The sequence below is a fragment of the Spermophilus citellus genome (assembly GCF_964194105.1).
Source record: "Spermophilus citellus genome assembly, chromosome: 19".
NCBI classification, from domain to species: Eukaryota; Metazoa; Chordata; class Mammalia; order Rodentia; family Sciuridae; genus Spermophilus; species Spermophilus citellus.
The window spans coordinates 21,372,042-21,378,440 of record NC_138201.1 but is presented as its reverse complement, the minus strand read 5'-3'; positions in this window follow the sequence as shown (position 1 = coordinate 21,378,440).

Below are 6,399 nucleotides of genomic sequence, written 5' to 3'. Positions count from 1 at the left end.
GGTGGGGGCAGCAGACTCCGCAGAAGTCTGAACCCAGACTTGGCGCCGTGGGCACTATGATCGGTAGGTGGGAGGGTGTGGCTCTCCTCCTGTAAATTAAAATTAAGTTCCACCTTAAAGGACACACCCCAATAACCTAACCTCCTCGCCCTGGGTCCCACCCCAATAACCTAACCTCCTCACCCCAGGTCCCACCCCAATAACCTAACCTCCTCACCCCAGGTCCCGCCCCAATAACCTAACCTCCTCATTCCGGGTCCTGCCCCAATAACCTAACCTCCTCGTCCTGGGTCCCACCCCCTGAGGGTTCACTACCTCCCAGTGGCACCACAGGGCAGTGACAGAATCTTCAACACAGGCCTCTGGGGACACTTAAGCTCCAAACCATGACACCACCATAAAGTCAAACCCAGAGTCATGATCCTGCTGCGTAAGAGCACGGTCCAGTTACCCTCAGCAGGGGGTGTTGCAGGGACAGACGGGGCAGGGCACCCAAGGCAGCAGGGGACAGTTTTCCTTGGCTGCAGCCAGGCTCAGCAGGCACAGCTTCTGCTGCCATCCCTGGGTCCCCTGAACCCCGAGTTCAGGGAGTTTCAGAACATCACACCCAGCGTGTGGGGGGGCTCCGAGGTCACACAGAGAGGTTTCCTGTCCCTGTCGTGGGCAGGTTGACCCTCAAGGCCAGCACCTGAGGAGGGGGAGCCACTTCTCCCCCCTTTCCTTCCCTGCAGCTGTCCCCAGGAGCCCAGGTGGTCACTTCTGTCATCTTAGGAACAGAGACGTCTCTGTGAGGCCCAGCTCAGGGCCAGAGGCCTGTTGGCACATCTCTACAAACTACTGCACTGGACACGTGTTTGTGAGAAGCTAGTCGGGGGGTGTCTACCACCTGGGGTGCCATTTCTTCCCAACCAGTGGCCAGTAAGACAGGGTGACACGACAACAGAGTTTACCCACCCTGAACTCTCTGGCTGACAGTCCTCAGATCAGCCCTGAAGATTCCGGGAGAAGGTCAGCTCAGACTTTCTGTGGAGGAGGAGGCCACTACAGGGGGGCCAACTGTGCAAGAAAATGGCCCAGAAAGTGGAGCTAAAAAAACATGAAAGCAGCTGGTTACTGTGGCCCGCGCCTGTCATCCCCGTTACTCGGGAGGCTGAGGCAGGAGGATCGCAAGTTGGAGGCCAGCCTCAGCCATGGTGAGGCCCTAAGCAACTCAGGGAGACCCTGTCTCTCAATAAAATACAGAATAGGGCTGGGGAGGGGGCTCTGGGGTTGACTGCCTGTGAGATCAATCAAAAAAAAAAAAAGATGACTTAAGATAGATCATAAGAAAGGGGTGGTCAGAGGTCTGGAAGTTTCTTAGCATAATGGACTCTCCGGGCAGATGGGCCCAGGCCGACCAGGGCTCCCTGAGCTAACAAGGAGCCGCTCTGCGGTCAGAGGTCAGCTGCGACAGGCCTGGGAGAGGCCCCCGGGCTCTGATCACAGCGGCTCCTGCTGCTTGTTCACAGACCCCCTGTGGCCAGGGAGGCCAAAGGTCCAAGAAGAAGGACCGTCATTAATTGGCCACCAAGTGACTTCTGATCATTTGCTGTGTGACAAACCATCAGAGTCGGATGGAACTCCGTGTGGCGGGGGGGCCTCGGGCTGCTGCTCTCCTGGGCCTACTCCTGACATGACCAGGTCAGGTCCCTGTCACCCCTGGTCAGGGAGTGGGGACAGGAAACCTCCATCGGTCTGGGCCTGAGGAATGGCTTTTCCCAGAAAGCCCTGCTCTCTGCCTAGATTTTGTGTGTGTGTGTGTGTGCCAGGTATTGAACCCAGGGGCGCTTCACCCCTGAGCCCCATCCCCAGCCCTTTTTATATTTTATTTAGAGACAGGGTCTCGCTGAGTGGCTCAGGGTCTCCGTGACTGAGGCTGGCCTCCAACTTGTGATCCTCCTGCCTCAGCCTCCCGAGCCTCTGGGATGACAGTCTGCCTAGAGCCGTCTCTGGTTCCCGTAAGCTGGCCCCAGTAGGTCACACCCACTTCCAGAACTTTCTTTGGACTCTAGGCAGGAATGAGGGGTGGATCCTCAGGGAGCCAGACCTGGGCCTAGAGCTCCAGGGCTGTTCCCAAATGGAAGCTTCCAGGGTCTGGAACTGTCCTGCCCCTTCTCAGACACCAATAGCCCCAAGCCAGGCAGTGGAGGCCATCCTGGGGCACCCAGGAAGTGGGGCGCAGCTGTTACACTGGCTGCCCACGTCTTCCTGTACCTCTGACCCTGGAGCCCGTGCCCTGCCCTTGCTCTGGGAGCCATGTCCTCTTCCATAAATGAGCAATAGTGATATTCTATCTGTACTAGGCAGCGTGTTGTGACTGTGACAAAATACTCGAGATAAACAACTTATAAAGAAGAAAACAGTTTTTTGCTCCTAGTTTCAGATATTGAAGTCCTTGGTTGGTTGGATCCATGCTTTGGGAGTCTGTGTGCTTTGGGGTTCCCCCATCAGGTCAGGTAGCAAACCTGCCGACCTCCTGGCTCCCAGGAAGCCAAGAGAGGCAGAAAGAGACCCAATGCAATGTCCCCCCAAAGCCAGGCCTCCAACGACCTCACTTCTTCTGGGACCCGCCTGCTAACATTTCCGCCACCCTGTGGGCTGGCGTCCAAGCCATGAACTTTGGGGTGGAGGGGGACATTTAAGATCTAAACCATAGCCAGGTGCCATGGTGCACATCTAGGATCTCAGTGACTCTGGAGGCTGAGGCAGGAGGATTGGAAGTTGGAGGCCAGCCTCAGCAACTTAGTGAGGCCCTGTGTCAAAGTTAAAAAAATAAATACATAAAAAGGGATCCGTGGTTAAGTGCACCTGGGTTCAGTCCCTGGTACCAAAATTAAAAAAAAAAAAAAATTATGAACATCATAAATACACGGCTCTGCTAAACCCAGTGCCCCCCGTGGTGAGCAGGAGGTGGGACTGCTGGTCTGGAGCTGTGGGGGTGCAACCGGTACCCAGCCCTCAGCCAGCACCTTGGCCCAGGGTGCCTTGGTTCTGATCTGCCCCTCTCCAGGTCAACTGCATCAGGGGACAGAGCCAGGAGGGATCCCAGCAACTTCAGCTCAGTTCTTGGTGCGCAACTCCTGTCGGGCGAGCTGATTGTCAGATGTGACTGAAGTTCCACTTCCCTGCCAAATCCTGTTTCCGCTTGTCCCTCGCCAAAAAAAAAAAAAAAAAAAAAAAAAAAAAATTTGCTTCACCCCTGAGCCCCGTCCCCAGCCCTTTTTCTACTTTATTTAGAGACAGGGTCTCAGTGAGTTGCCTGGGGCCTTGCTAAGTGGCTGAGGCTGGCCTCCACCTTGCGATCCTCCTGCTTCAGCCTCTTGAGCCGCTGGGATGACAGGATTGAGCCAGTTTTTCCTACAGACTCTGTAGGAATCAAACTTGGCACATGTAACATCTGATAGAGGACATCCTTCCAGGTCCCTTTGCAAGGTCTGGTGGCAATTTCTCTGCGGGGGTGAGTGGAGCAGCCCCGCCCCCTGGTGGCCAAATGGAGCATGGCAGGCGCTACCTGCGACGGAGCATTGCAACACACCAGGATCAAAAGACACGACACCATGAGCGACAAAGCCCCCTCAGACATTATCTAGACACAAGATACGTAGACAATGTCTATAGACAAGCGGGGTGGCACTCAACTGTCATCCCAGCGGTTCGGGAGGCTGAGGCAGGAGGATCGCAAGGTGGAGGCCAGCCTCAGCAACGGCGAGGCCCTGAGCAACTCAACGAGACCCTGTCTGTAAATAAAATATAAAAAAGGGCTGGGGTCTTTCCCACCATTCTTTAAAAATGCCATTCGTGCACCAGAGCCTATAGTTTGATAAGCCTTACCTTATAGCAGTCACCTGAGAACACATTCCTAGCCCCTCCCCTGGCCAAAACCTCTGGGCCACAACTGCACAACTGAGGGGTGGGACAGTGAGCCACTTCTCTAACAGCGACACCCTGACTTATGGCAGAGTGTGGGCTGGGGTCCTGGCTCTCATCCTCCTGGCTCACCTTTCCTAGAGTGGAATCTGCCCTGGGCACAAGAGGGGACCTTGGGTATAGAAGCCAAATGTCAGGGTACTGTGTCCAGGCAGAGCTTCTGGGCTGCGAATGGAATCCAAGCAGAGGGAGGGAGCCCTGGGCTCCAAACACCAACTTAATGTGAACTTCAGACAAGTGATGTGTTTCAGTATAAGTATATCCCAAACATTCTGCGGGACATACTTATCCTGAGTCCCTTCTCTGAAATCCACACTCAGCCAACTCAGGGTCTGCGACACACAGTCAGAGGCGGTTGAGGGCCAGGTGCAGAGGACTGACCAGTGTTCACTTGTAGACCAAATCCGGCCCCTGCCTTCCTTTGTAAATAAAGTTTTATTGGAACACAAGACACCGTCACCCATTTATTACTATCTATGGCTGTTTTTGTGCTACAAGAGCAGAGCCAAGTAGCCTCAGCCGAGACCCCATGGCCCCCAGATCCTGAAATACTTACTATCTGACCCTTGTAAAAAGATTTATAGTCAGGCTCCGTGGTGCACACCCATCATCCCAGCAGCTTCGGAGGCTGAGGCCGGAGGATTGCTAGTTGGAGGCCAGCCTCACCAACAGTGAGGCCCTAAGCAACTCAGCAAGACCCTGTGTCTTAAAAGGGCTGGGGATGGAGCTCAGTGAACAAGTGCCCCCTGAGTTCAATCCCTGGTACCACCCCCCCCCCAAAAAAAAGAGAGAAAAATCTAGGAGGAGGTAGTAGCTGTCCTTAGAGACTAGCTAGTGACTCTGGGGACTGGTCATGCTCTTCCTCTTGATCTCTGTGTGGCTGCATGTTGTGTTCACCTTGTAAAACACTCAGCTCTGACTCAGGACCTGCATTGGGGGGCCTCTTTTAGCAAAAATTTACCTGAAAAATTCTTTCTGTTCCTTCAAATGACCCCACCAAAATAGAATCTAAAATCAAAATGGCAGCAGGTGACCATGGACGACTGAACAAACACACTGTGGTGCACACACCAGGGAGTCTCATTCAGCCATGAGGAGGAGGAAATTGTGTCCGTGAACTTGAGAAAGTTATGGTGACAGGGGTCTCACTCAGACAGCCAAGGGCCACAGGTTTTCTCTCAAATGTGGAAGCCAGAGAGGGAAAGAGGGGTGGGGGGGGGGCAGGGATCTCTTAAAAATAGAAGTGAGGTCAGCAGAGGAAAGGGATCAGACGGACAGAGGGAGGGAAAGAGGAAATACCAGGGAGTTTGAATTTCAGATAAGCATCAAGTAGTGTTTTTTTAGTATATCCCAAATGTTAGTACAAGTATATCCCAAATGTTAGTGTAAGTATATCCCAAATGTTAGTACGAGTATATCCCAAATGTTAGTATGAGTATATCCCAGATGTTAGTACAAGTATATCCCAAATGTTAGTGTAAGTATATCCCAAATGTTAGTGTAAGTATATCCCAAATGTTAGTACGAGTAAATCCCAAATGTTAGTACGAGTATATCCCAAATGTTAGTGTAAGTATATCCCAAATGTTAGTACGAGTATATCCCAAATGTTAGTACGAGTATATCCCAAATGTTAGTATGAGTATATCCCAGATGTTAGTACAAGTATATCCCAAATGTTAGTGTAAGTATATCCCAAATGTTAGTGTAAGTATATCCCAAATGTTAGTACGAGTAAATCCCAAATGTTAGTACGAGTATATCCCAAATGTTAGTGTAAGTATATCCCAAATGTTAGTACGAGTATATCCCAAATGTTAGTACGAGTATATCCCAAATGTTAGTATGAGTATATCCCAGATGTTAGTACAAGTATATCCCAAATGTTAGTGTAAGTATATCCCAAATGTTAGTGTAAGTATATCCCAAATGTTAGTACGAGTATATCCCAAATGTTAGTGTAAGTATATCCCAAATGTTAGTACGAGTATATCCCAAATGTTAGTGTAAGTATATCCCAAATGTTAGTATGAGTATATCCCAAATGTTATAAGTATATCCCAAAGGTTCTGTGGGATATACTTATCCTGAGTCCCTTCTCTGAAATCCCACTTTAACTGAGAGGCCTGTGTCTTACATCTGTAGAACTGAACCAGGGAACCCTGAGTGGGACACTCAGGCCCAGCAGAAGACAGGGTGGTCTTGGTCGGGGGGGGGGGTCCAGAAGGGAAAACTGGAAGCCCAGCCCCTCCCCCACTCAGCTCCCAAACAGCTAGGAAGCAGCCCTGCACCCCACCACCCAGCTCCACTGGGGATTCCAGAAGGGCAGGTGAGAAGACTGGGAGGGAGAACTGACCATCAGAATGGTCTCCCGACTCCTCGACTGCATCTTGGCAGACTTTTGCCTATAATCCCAGCAGATTGGGAGGCTGA